We start from the raw sequence: 13,821 nt of genomic DNA on the forward strand, positions 1-13,821 counted from the left end.
TAAAGAGCCCCTCGGGTCCATCACCTCATTGTAGGCATCCAGTTACTTGCGTAACAAGTAACAATGTCATTAATAAGACATATAATGCATTATTCAAAGTTTTAATTGCATTTATGTTTAGTTCAGGACTCAAACAACAGAATTAGTCATAGATTTATCAATACAAAAGGGGCTCCTTAAATAGGGCTGTGCTCAAAACATCAGTACAGCAATACTGTACTGTATATTGTAACACATTCCTTGCTGATATACATATTATTACAGAGGCTTCTAGCAGCCAATGCTGTGAAGTAGAGCTTAGATCGGGCCCAAAAAATTAAACCCGATCCTACCCGAGCCCGTGCACCTTGTGTCCGAGCCCGACCCGGTCCGACACATTAACTGTAATTATGAGCCCGAGCCCGATTTAAACCCGACTATTTTTTAATACGTGAGCCGTTACACCAGACGTTCTCAATTACAATTCTTAGTTGTTTGAACTACAGAAATTAGTTTAGATATAGCTTATTGAAAAATGCAACAAGGACAAAACATGTAAACTGCATTGTTTGTTTATTCAGAATGGATCGCAAATAGATCCGAATGAAAGAAAAAAATAGCCTAAAAAAAACGTGAACAATGATAAACACAGAAAATGAATAAGTAATTAACTTCGGATGGCATATTTAATACATATAAGTTTTAGAATATTTTTTAAACAAAATAAATATTTTAAAGCCTATTATAAAACGTAGCACTTAATGCACTTCACAAAGCCGACACATATGTTGTCACTGCCCACGACTTGTTGAAAATGTTTCCATATCTCCGATTTCCTCCAAACTTGCTCAAAGTTAATTCCCCCGTTTTAATTTTTGTCTGTACGTCTTCAAGCTCCATGTTGCACTTAAGCTATACACATACACAATTCAGCACAGCTGGCCCGGTGTTATGTGTGCCAGTGGAGAAGTCGCGGGAGCTAGAGCGTTGCTGCGCATGACATGCGTTGCGCAACTTTGTACACGTCACGTTTGGCTCAGGCCGTCTTTGCTAAAATATTCGTATAATATTTTTAATTATAGCATAGCTCTCCACACAATTATCCTAATTAAGTAATGATTAAAAAAAATAAAAAATAAAACACACACAAATGCTTGATCATGGCCCCGCCCTACCCGGCCCGGCCCGGCCCGAAGATAGTGGCAGGAAATATCGGCCCGACCCGGCCCACGGGTCGGGTCGGGTCAAGTCCGGGCTCGGGCTCGGGCAGAGAATCTAAACTCTACTGTGAAGCAGTTTTGAGAAAGAAACAGAACATAAAAGACCATTTTAATGTTTAAAAGATTAAAAATATTTTCTTTGGACCTATTCATTTTGATTCATTTCATTTCATTTACCTTTATTTAACCAGGAATAAAAACTCACTGAGATTAAAATCTCTTTTCCAGGAGTGTCCTGGCCAAGGTAGGCAGCCATTTAACAACAGAGTTGCAACAGACATTACAAAGAAAACAACTAACACATTAAAAACAATCACACACAGTTTGGTTTCTCTCTAAATTACACAATAAAGACTTAAAATTATTATACGACACCAAGTTCTGTAATTTTATCTCCTTTTGGAGAAGATTCCAGTCTGAAGTGGCGGCATATTTAAAAGAAGTTTTACCAAGTTCAGTCCTGACAAAAGGCACACACAGATTGTAATTTGATTGAGAACGTAGTGAGTAACTTTTAAACGAAGTCTTAGATTAGAAATTGTTGTGTATTAAATTGTCAAACCTAAAGATTTTCTTCTCTCTGTTAAACACACAATTGTATTGTAAGATTGTAGACAACAGGCTTTAAAACACTTTGGGCTCACATACCTTACAGGGAGCAGCTAATTTTGAGGGTTGCTGGGGATGTGCTGTTGATACTGCAGAGTATAGAAATAATACAAACATGGAACATACATTAGCTGATTAAACATTTGTTATGTGACCATGACAAGGTGTAAAGATTAGTGACAATATGTGGAACTGACTCACTTTGACTGACCTGCTGTAGTTTCTGCCAAGGGTGACTGCTGGAAAAAATAAGAGAGAGATGCCAGGTTGCATGCACACCAAGAGCTACAGGTAAAGAAAAGAAGATACCAAATTAAAAAAAGGTTTTTAAACCTGGGAATGAAACATTAATAATGGTAAGGATGAGGGTGGCCATGGCAGCGGTAAGAGTTGGACAGACAAATCTATATACTGTAGACAGAGGTATGTGTGTGTGTTGCTTCCTTGTGACTGCAGTATACAACATTTTTAACACGATTTCTTATATTGCATTATGTCTCTGTAATAAGTTGGATTTTGATTGATTTTATGCCAGAAAATAAAATAAAAAACTAAAAAGTATGTGTGTTTGCTTATTCTGTTGGCAGATGGAGCATTATTCTTACTAATACCTGTTGTATGTGTTTTATAACAGCAATTTCCTGTTGGTCTTGTCCCTAAAAATGTCTGTGACATCACTGACGTTGATTGGTATATCTTTCTCAATGGTCAACAGAAGTAGCTCTGACAATCTCTCCTCTTTGCAAAGGCTGCGAAGTTTGTTTTTTACCAGCTTCAGTTTTGAGAAGGAACGTTCCACAGTTGCTGTTGAAACTGGAAGTGTGCCATATGTCTTTAGCAGCTCTGTCATGTTGGGAAAAACTAGATGTGCATTGTTTTCCTTGATCACTGAAAGAATAGATGACACATTAACTGGTAGTGGGCACGAGTATGAAGTATGGAAGACCTTCAGTTCAGTCTGCAATTTGTCTTCCTCTTCGATGTTGTAAAACTGGCAGAGTTTCTTCACAGCTTGGAGTGCTGCCATTGGAATGCTTGCTGTTTTCCAGTTCTCTGGCACTGTCAGGCAATGAAGGGCATGCAAGATTTCCCATGTAGAACTATCTCCTCCCTTAAAACGTCTGTGAAGCTCTTGAATCATTGTGTCCAAAAACACAAAACACACTTTAACACGGTAGTAGTCCTGCAAAGTTCTAAAAGGATGGTCAGTTGTAGCTGATGTGGCAGCAAACTTGAACTTCTCTGGCACTTTTCTCTTCCTAGCTTGTCCAGGCACCTCGGATGGAGGATCGAGTCCCACTGATGCAGCTGTCTCTGTAGCCTGTTTATAAATGTTCTCAAACTCTTCTTCTGTTCTGCTGTAGGCCAGCCTCTTTAAAACACCATCAACAATGCTGTATGCTGCAGCTAGATCCATGTCTTTCTGCTGCAATGCATCAGATGCAACAGCAGTTACCTGGAAGACTGGACAGGTGATCTCCAGACACAAGAAGAACTCAAAATTGATGCTTTTTAGAAGGATCATTGCATCACCAGCTGAGGAGTCTGGGGGATCTTGCTGAATCATTTCCTCAAGAAACTGCATGACAGATGGGAGGACCTTCACCAAAGTTTTAAGTGCTCGTTTTCTACAGGCCCAACGAGTATCTGACAATTTCTGTAGCTCCAGTGGACGTTGATCGGGGTGCTTCCTTTTCTGCATTTCAATGAATGCAGAGTGCCGTTTCGATGAGTTGGCCATAAAAGTGTAAAGTTTTTCAACTAAATTGAAAAAAGTTAACAAAACAGATGTTAGACTTTGCACTTTCCACCAATACCAGGTTTAGGCAGTGTGCCTGACAGTGCACATATAACGCCTTTGGATTTTGTTTTAGGATTCTGGACTGCAGTCCTTTATAGCACCCACTCATGTTTGCAGCCCCATCATAACCTTGACCCCGGATGTTTTCTATTTTCAGGTCATTTTCTTCCAGTAGAGTCATCACAAGGTTTTCAAGAGCATCTCCACTTGTTGAAATCACGTTGCACACCTGAATGAATCTTTCCTTTATTTCCATGTTGTGGACATATCTTACAACAAAGGAAACCTGTTCAGTGTGGGACACATCTGTTGTTTCATCCATAAGTATAGAAAAGATTTTGCTCTCTTCAATTTCTTTTTTGATGACATGTTTTACATATATGGCCAAAGCTTTGATCAAGTCATTCTGTGTTCTGTTGGAGAGGAGCGAGACAAGAGGTCTTTTTTGTGTTTCCTGCTTCTCTCTTATGGCATCAAGGTGTAATTTAATAACGCTGTCATACTTACTGAACAACTGCACTAACTCTAAGAAATTTCCTTGATTTTGGCTTAGTGAAGTCTCATTATCTCCCCTAAAAGACATACCCTGTCTTGCCAGGAAAAGTGTGATGGCAATCAAACGAGACAACACTTCTCGGTTCCTCTCCCTCTCTTTGTCTTTTGCAGCTTGCAACTCATGATCACCTACTTCAAAAGCTGCCTCCAGTAATTTTTTTTTGAATAAGTTCCACCTCACCATACCACACATGTGAGACTCTGAGGCACTGTGCTCTTTAATTTTTTCTAAAGCCTTCCTCCAGCGATTTAACCCTGCAGTTTTCCAGTTTGTGTGACTCTTGTTTTGTCCATCATTCATAAAAACACGGCAACTGAAACAAAACATGGCATCAGTACTAGGAGAATGTTCTAGCCATGGGTTATTTTCATACCACTTCTTCTGAAATGACCGTCCCTCTACATTTTTTGGAAACGATAGTACTGGTTGGCAGGGTCCAATGTTATCACACATTTGAATGAATGTCTCATCGTATTTGATATTGAATTTTAGGACATGGGCAGGATCAGTCGGGTGTTTTAATCCTAGTAGGTGTGAGAAAAACCCCTCTCTGGCTTCTGTCTCCTTCTCCTGGCTTGCTTCATCCTGCACTGTTTCTGTTGCTTGTGCCTCAACATTTCCCTCTTTCTCTACAGCCTCTGCCTCCTGACTTGCTGTTCCTTGCACTGTTTCTGTTGCTTGTGCCTCAACATTTCCCTCTTTCTCTACAGCCTCTGCCTCCTGACTTGCTGTTCCTTGCACTGTTTCTGTTGCTTGTGCCTCAACATTTCTCTCTTTCTCTACAGCCTCTGCCTCCTGACTTGCTGTTCCTTGCACTGTTTCTGTTGCTTGTGCCTCAACATTTCTCTCTTTCTCTACAGCCTCTGCCTCCTGACTTGCTGTTCCTTGCACTGTTTCTGTTGCTTGTGCTTCAACATTTCCCTCTTTCTCTACAGCCTCTGCCTCCTGACTTGCTGTTCCTTGCACTGTTTCTGTTGCTTGTGCCTCAACATTTCTCTCTTTCTCTACAGCATCTGCCTCCTGACTTGCTGTTCCTTGCACTGTTTCTGTTGCTTGTGCCTCAACATTTCCCTCTTTCTCTACAGCCTCTGCCTCCTGACTTGCTGTTCCTTGCACTGTTTCTGTTGCTTGTGCCTCAACATTTCTCTCTTTCTCTACAGCCTCTGCCTCCTGACTTGCTGTTCCTTGCACTGTTTCTGTTGCTTGTGCTTCAACATTTCCCTCTTTCTCTACAGCCTCTGCCTCCTGACTTGCTGTTCCTTGCACTGTTTCTGTTGCTTGTGCCTCAACATTTCTCTCTTTCTCTACAGCATCTGCCTCCTGACTTGCTGTTCCTTGCACTGTTTCTGTTGCTTGTGCTTCAACATTTCCCTCTTTCTCTACAGCCTCTGCCTCCTGACTTGCTGTTCCTTGCACTGTTTCTGTTGCTTGTGCCTCAACATTTCTCTCTTTCTCTACAGCATCTGCCTCCTGACTTGCTGTTCCTTGCACTGTTTCTGTTGCTTGTGCCTCAACATTTCTCTCTTTCTCTACAGCATCTGCCTCCTGACTTGCTGTTCCTTGCACTGTTTCTGTTGCTTGTGCCTCAACATTTCTCTCTTTCTCTACAGCATCTGCCTCCTGACTTGCTGTTCCTTGCACTGTTTCTGTTGCTTGTGCTTCAACATTTCCCTCTTTCTCTACAGCCTCTGCCTCCTGACTTGCTGTTCCTTGCACTGTTTCTGTTGCTTGTGCTTCAACATTTCCCTCTTTCTCTACAGCCTCTGCCTCCTGACTTGCTGTTCCTTGCACTGTTTCTGTTGCTTGTGCCTCAACATTTCTCTCTTTCTCTACAGCCTCTGCCTCCTGACTTGCTGTTCCTTGCACTGTTTTTGTCTCTTGCGCCTCAACATTTTCCTCTTTCTCTACAGCCTCTGCCTCTATCTCATCATCTGATCTACTTTCCACTGTCTGTCCATCTAGGAACAAAGCACAATTTACTACTTTAGCAATAATCTGCTTTTTAACCATCACCATCACTCTTGCACCTAATCAATACTAAATCTGCCTTACTGTATTGACACAAAACATAATATAACTTAAATACTGCAATGTAGTAATTATTATTAAGTTGGCTTGGGAAAGCCAACTTACTGAAATCCTATTTAAACTTATTATTATTCTTATTTTTTTTACCGAAAAATATTTAGACACTATCTCCTCCTAGACCGTTCAAGCTACATACTCCAAACTCGGGTCAGATCTTCATACTGTTCAGACTTAGTGTGCTATATCTTTTCAGACTGTTTTGAGTTATGGTTTTCTTAAAAATTAATTTTAAAAATCATAAAAAGGTCCCATAGACTTTCATTGACCAAAAGTCCATGTCTGTTTGAACTGTGTTTAATGTAAACTGCTAGAAGCCATTGATACTCAATTAAGCTTTAAGCTATCTATCTATCTATCTATCTATCTATCTATCTATCTATCTATCTATCTATCTATCTATCTATCTTCAAACCTTATCTATCTATCTATCTATCTTCAAACCTTATCTATCTATTTATCTATCTATCTATCTATCTTCAAACCTTATCTATCTATCTATCTATCTATCTATCTTCAAACCTTATCTATCTATCTATCTATCTATCTATCTATCTATCTATCTATCTATCTTCAAACCTTATCTATCTATCTATCTATCTATCTATCTATCTATCTATCTATCTATCTTCAAACCTTATCTATCTATCTATCTATCTATCTATCTATCTATCTATCTATCTATCTATCTTCAAACCTTATCTATCTATCTATCTATCTATCTATCTATCTATCTATCTATCTATCTATCTATCTATCTATCTATCTATCTATCTATCTATCTATCTTCAAACCTTATCTATCTATCTATCTATCTATCTATCTATCTATCTATCTATCTATCTTCAAACCTTATCTATCTATTTATCTATCTATTTATCTATCTATCTATCTATCTATCTATCTATCTATCTATCTTCAAACCTTATCTATCTATCTATCTATCTATCTATCTATCTATCTATCTATCTATCTATCTATCTTCAAACCTTATCTATCTATCTATCTATCTATCTATCTATCTATCTATCTATCTATCTATCTATCTATCTATCTATCTTCAAACCTTATCTATCTATCTATCTATCTATCTATCTATCTATCTATCTATCTATCTATCTATCTATCTATCTATCTATCTTTAAACCTTATCTATCTATCTATCTATCTATCTATCTATCTATCTATCTATCTATCTATCTTCAAACCTTATCTATCTATTTATCTATCTATCTATCTATCTATCTATCTATCTATCTATCTTCAAACCTTATCTATCTATCTATCTATCTATCTATCTATCTATCTATCTATCTTCAAACCTTATCTATCTATTTATCTATCTATTTATCTATCTATTTATCTATCTATCTATCTATCTATCTATCTATCTATCTATCTATCTATCTATCTATCTTCAAACCTTATCTATCTATCTATCTATCTATCTATCTATCTATCTATCTTCAAACCTTATCTATCTATCTATCTATCTTCAAACCTTATCTATCTATCTATCTATCTATCTATCTATCTATCTATCTATCTATCTATCTATCTTCAAACCTTATCTATCTATCTATCTATCTATCTTCAAACCTTATCTATCTATCTATCTATCTATCTATCTATCTATCTATCTATCTTCAAACCTTATCTATCTATCTATCTATCTATCTATCTATCTATCTATCTATCTATCTATCTATCTTCAAACCTTTATCTATCTGTCTATCTATCTATCTATCTATCTGCTAAAATCATGCTAGCGACTTGCTAGTCATGCTAAAATCATGCTAGCGACTTGCTAGTCATGCTAAAATCATGCTAGCGACTTGCTAGTCTTGCTAAATAATGCTAAAATCATGCTAGCGATTTGCTAGTCATGCTAAAATAATGCTAGCGACTTGCTAGTCTTGCTAAAATCAGGCTAGCGACTTGCTAGTCATGTTTAAAATCATGCTAGCGACTTGCTAGTCTTGCTAAAATCATGCTAGCGACTTGCTAGTCATGCTAAAAAATGATAAAATCATGCTAGCGACTTGCTAGTCATGTTAAAATCATGCTAGCGACTTGCTAGTCATGCTAAAATCAGGCTAGCGACTTGCTAGTCATGTTTAAAATCATGCTAGCGACTTGTTAGTCTTGCTAAAATCATGCTAGCGACTTGCTAGTCATGTTAAAATCATGCTATCGACTTGCTAGTCATGCTAGAATCATGCTAGCGACTTTGCTAGTCATGCTAAAATAATGCTAAAATCATGCTAGCGACTTGCTAGTCATGCTAAAATCATGCTAGCGACTTGCTAGTCTTGCTAAAATCATGCTAGCGACTTGCTAGTCATGCTAGAATCATGCTAGCGACTTGCTAGTCATGCTAAAATCATGCTAGCGACTTGCTAGTCATGCTAAAATCATGCTAGCGACTTGCTAGTCATGTTAAAATAATGCTAACGACTTGCTAGTCATGCTAAAAAATGATAAAATCATGCTAGCGACTTGCTAGTCATGTTAAAATCATGCTAGCGACTTGCTAGTCTTGCTAAAATCAGGCTAGCGACTTGCTAGTCATGTTTAAAATCATGCTAGCGACTTGCTAGTCTTGCTAAAATCATGCTAGCGACTTGCTAGTCATGCTAAAATCATGCTAGCGACTTGCTAGTCATGCTAGAATCATGCTAGCGACTTTGTTAGTCATGCTAAAATAATGCTAAAATCATGCTAGCGACTTGCTAGTAATGCTAAAATCATGCTAGCGACTTGCTAGTCGTGCTAAAATCATGCTAGCGACTTGCTAGTCATGCTAAAATCATGCTAGCGACTTGCTAGTCATGCTAAAATCATGCTAACGACTTACTAGTCATGCTAAAATCAGGCTAGCGACTTGCTAGTCATGTTTAAAATCATGCTAGCGACTTGCTAGTCTTGCTAAAATCATGCTAGCGACTTGCTAGTCATGCTAGAATCATGCTAGCGACTTTGCTAGTCATGCTAAAATAATGCTAAAATCATGCTAGCGACTTGCTAGTAATGCTAAAATCATGCTAGCGACTTGCTAGTCTTGCTAAAATCATGCTAGCGACTTGTTAGTCATGCTAAAATCATGCTAGCGACTTGCTAGTCATGCTAAAATCATGCTAGCGACTTACTAGTCATGCTAAAATCAGGCTAGCGACTTGCTAGTCATGTTTAAAATCATGCTAGCGACTTGCTAGTCTTGCTAAAATCATGCTAGCGACTTGCTAGTCATGCTAGAATCATGCTAGCGACTTTGCTAGTCATGCTAAAATAATGCTAAAATCATGCTAACGACTTGCTAGTAATGCTAAAATCATGCTAGCGACTTGCTAGTCGTGCTAAAATCATGCTAGCGACTTGCTAGTCATGCTAAAATCATGCTAGCGACTTGCTAGTCATGCTAAAATCATGCTAGCAACTTGCTAGTCTTGATAAAATCATGCTAGCGACTTGCTAGTCATGCTAAAATCATGCTAGCGACTTACTAGTCATGCTAAAATCAGGCTAGCGACTTGCTAGTCATGTTTAAAATCATGCTAGCGACTTGCTAGTCTTGCTAAAATCATGCTAGCGACTTGCTAGTCATGCTAAAATCATGCTAGCGACTTGCTAGTCATGCTAGAATCATGCTAGCGACTTTGTTAGTCATGCTAAAATAATGCTAAAATCATGCTAGTGACTTGCTAGTAATGCTAAAATCATGCTAGCGACTTGCTAGTCGTGCTAAAATCATGCTAGCGACTTGCTAGTCATGCTAAAATCATGCTAGCGACTTACTAGTCATGCTAAAATCAGGCTAGCGACTTGCTAGTCATGTTTAAAATCATGCTAGCGACTTGCTAGTCTTGCTAAAATCATGCTAGCGACTTGCTAGTCATGCTAGAATCATGCTTGCGACTTTGCTAGTCATGCTAAAATAATGCTAAAATCATGCTAGCGACTTGCTAGTAATGCTAAAATCATGCTAGCGACTTGCTAGTCTTGCTAAAATCATGCTAGCGACTTGCTAGTCATGCTAAAATCATGCTAGCGACTTGCTAGTCATGCTAAAATCATGCTAGCGACTTGCTAGTCATGCTAAAATCATGCTAGCGACTTACTAGTCATGCTAAAATCAGGCTAGCGACTTGCTAGTCATGTTTAAAATCATGCTAGCGACTTGCTAGTCTTGCTAAAATCATGCTAGCGACTTGCTAGTCATGCTAGAATCATGCTAGCGACTTTGCTAGTCATGCTAAAATAATGCTAAAATCATGCTAGCGACTTGCTAGTAATGCTAAAATCATGCTAGCGACTTACTAGTCATGCTAAAATCAGGCTAGCGACTTGCTAGTCATGTTTAAAATCATGCTAGCGACTTGCTAGTCTTGCTAAAATCATGCTAGCGACTTGCTAGTCATGCTAGAATCATGCTAGCGACTTTGCTAGTCATGCTAAAATAATGCTAAAATCATGCTAGCGACTTGCCAGTAATGCTAAAATCATGCTAGCGACTTGCTAGTCGTGCTAAAATCATGCTAGCGACTTGCTAGTCATGCTAAAATCATGCTAGCGACTTGCTAGTCATGCTAAAATCATGCTAGCAACTTGCTAGTCTTGATAAAATCATGCTAACGACTTACTAGTCATGCTAGAATCATGTTAGCGACTTTGCTAGTCATGCTAAAATAATGCTAAAATCATGCTAACGACTTGCTAGTCGTGCTAAAATCATGCTAGCGACTTGCTAGTCGTGCTAAAATCATGCTAGCGACTTGCTAGTCATGCTAAAAATCATGTTAGCGACTTGCTAGTCTTGCTTAAATAATGCTAGCGACTTGCTAGTCTTGCTAAAATCATGCTAGCGACTTGTTAGTCATGCTAATATCATGCTAGCGACTTGCTAGTCATGCTAGAATCATGCTAGCGACTTTGCTAGTCATGCTAAAATAATGCTAAAATCATGCTAGCGACTTGCTAGTCGTGCTAAAATCATGCTAGCGACTTGATAGTCATGCTAAAATCATGCTAGCGACTTGTTAGTCATGCTAAAAATCATGTTAACGACTTGCAAGTCTTGCTTAAATAATGCTAGCAACCGCATAGCAACCACATAGCAACACCTTAGCAACCACCCTGGGTACCTTAGCAACAGCATAGCAACACCTTAGCATCTATTCACATTCAAACTATTTATATCTTCTAACTATTTATATCTATAAATCTATCTATTTTCAAACTATTTATATCTATCTAGCCTATCTATCTTCAAACTTTATTAATCAAACTAAAACTATTTCAAACTGAAAACCTTTAAACTTTCTTTAAACTAAAAGCTTTTAAAACTACTTAAAACTTATTGGCTAGGCTTTCTCAAGCCAACTTAAAGTTTGCTAACAAACTTTTTATCTAGTTCCCATTACTGTTGTAATAGTTGTTGTTGTCTAAAATTGAATACTTTTGCAAAAGGTTGGCTATTGTACATGCGTTATTCTTACCTGTAGTGGTTTTCTTACACCAGCTGGATAGGGATCCACTACCTTTTGCTGCCTCAAGCAGCTCCTTCTTTTTTTTGTTTTATTCTCCTCTCTTTACTGGGCATCTTTGCACTGCAGAATAAACACATATATTATTTATTTTATATCAGCATTGGCATTTATTTCTAGATGGATATTATTAAGTTTACAGACCATAGTGTTTCGTTCTGTTGTTTCAGAAAAATTATCTTTGTCATACTAAAAATATAAATGTATTCCAATCTTGCTCTGAAATATATATATTTTTTTAAATCATAATGACATTTAAAGTAGCATTGATAAGTATAATTAGGCGGTTAAAAAAATCTGAATAAGCATTCTTACAAACGTTTTAGAAGTGCTGTGATAATTATTTTGAAGGAACTCTACATTGTTTAAATAAACATGTAGTAGTAATAATAATCCGAATACTTAGACACATTACATAAAAAAAGACCAGACCCAAGATGCCCATAAAGTCCTTTTCTCCCCGAAAATACAAAAACGATTCTCGAAGTGAAAATGCACTTTTGTTTACATGATGACATTAACATTATCGGCATCTATTTCAGAGCAGACTACACATGCACAAACTATATATAAAAAAAGTATAAATACTCGTGCATACTCTCTTTTCTTCATGTCATTCTTATAATAATAACAAGTAACGTTAAATCTGGTGAAAACACCACTTACCAGCAGCCACGAACGGTGTTTATCCTTTGCGTTGTAAAAGTGATCTGATCGTCCTGAACTTCCGGGTGGGGTCGTCACATGAAAGGTCATGAGGGTCATTCTATTTACAGCTAAATCATTATTAATTAATTTAACTAATAGTTCGCTTGGGCAGGCTGTTGTGAATTCGTAAAAATTTTTTAAAAACTTAACAAAAGGGCACTTTGATCACTAGGGGCCAAAAGGGCAGGTGCTCAAGCACCCTCCGCCACCAACCCCCCCAACCCCCCCCCCCCCTCTGCACGTGCCTGGTTGCCTTACTTCACTGCACGTGCCATTTGCACGTTCAAAGGTTTTCTAGCTAAATATGTCTTTACAGTTCTGACAAAACCATCCAAACAACATAAAAGGTTACTGTTCATGTTTTCCGTAATGGTGAGATAACTCACAAAAAAATGCAACAAACATTTAGACAAGTAAAACATCCACGTGAAGTAAAATTGCTAAAGCCATCTCCAAAGGTGTGAGCAATTATTTCTACTCGACTGTAAGAGACACTCCAAATGTGGAGATTTCAGCTGGTAACCTATCCAGGTGTTTAAGTAAAGATGTGCTCCGAGTCATTGCAAATGAAGTAAAAAACAGCACAAGGCTTCATGATGACACCATAATGGAGCTCACGCTTAACCAAAAAATAATGAAAGAATGCTCTGCTTTTACACACTCTGACACTGCAGGCTACATTCAGCACCTAGAGGTTGACCCATTTGGGGTACACCTGTATACTGAATGTGGATTAACTATTTTGTCACAACATCTCAAAACAAAACCACAAGTAAGCCTTCACCTGGATGCTACCAGTAGTGTTGTTTCTTGTATTCCCAATCAGCCTAAGAAAGTACTATATTATGCTCTCGCACTGCCAGACATGGGTAAGAACAAACCACCTCTTCCTGTGAGTGAGCTGCTGACCAATCAGCATTCTATTCCGAACCTGTCATTCTGGCTCCTGGAAACTCTCAGACTCTTGAAAGGTTGACTTTGGAAACTACAAGGCCTTTATAAGTTTCCTCAATGTGAATGGAAACCACTGGAACATTGTGGTGATTTTTTTTTAACTACAAAAGATGATGACCACTTTTCTTACTTGATAATTAAATAAACTTTAGTTTTATTGGTGTGCATGTCTGTAAAACAGTACCTGCATGCCACCTCTGGCCAAATATTTATAATGGACCCAGCAGGAAAACATGAGCAGGATGACAGTAATCATGCTGAAACCAGATTGAGGTAAAATTATTCTTCTACTTAGTTACAAGGCAAGCAATTATGGCAACAAATTAAAAACGATTAACAAAAGCATATTACCTATGTGTTATATTT

This window comes from Garra rufa, chromosome 1 (assembly GCF_049309525.1).
Source record: "Garra rufa chromosome 1, GarRuf1.0, whole genome shotgun sequence".
Classification (NCBI taxonomy): Eukaryota; Metazoa; Chordata; class Actinopteri; order Cypriniformes; family Cyprinidae; genus Garra; species Garra rufa.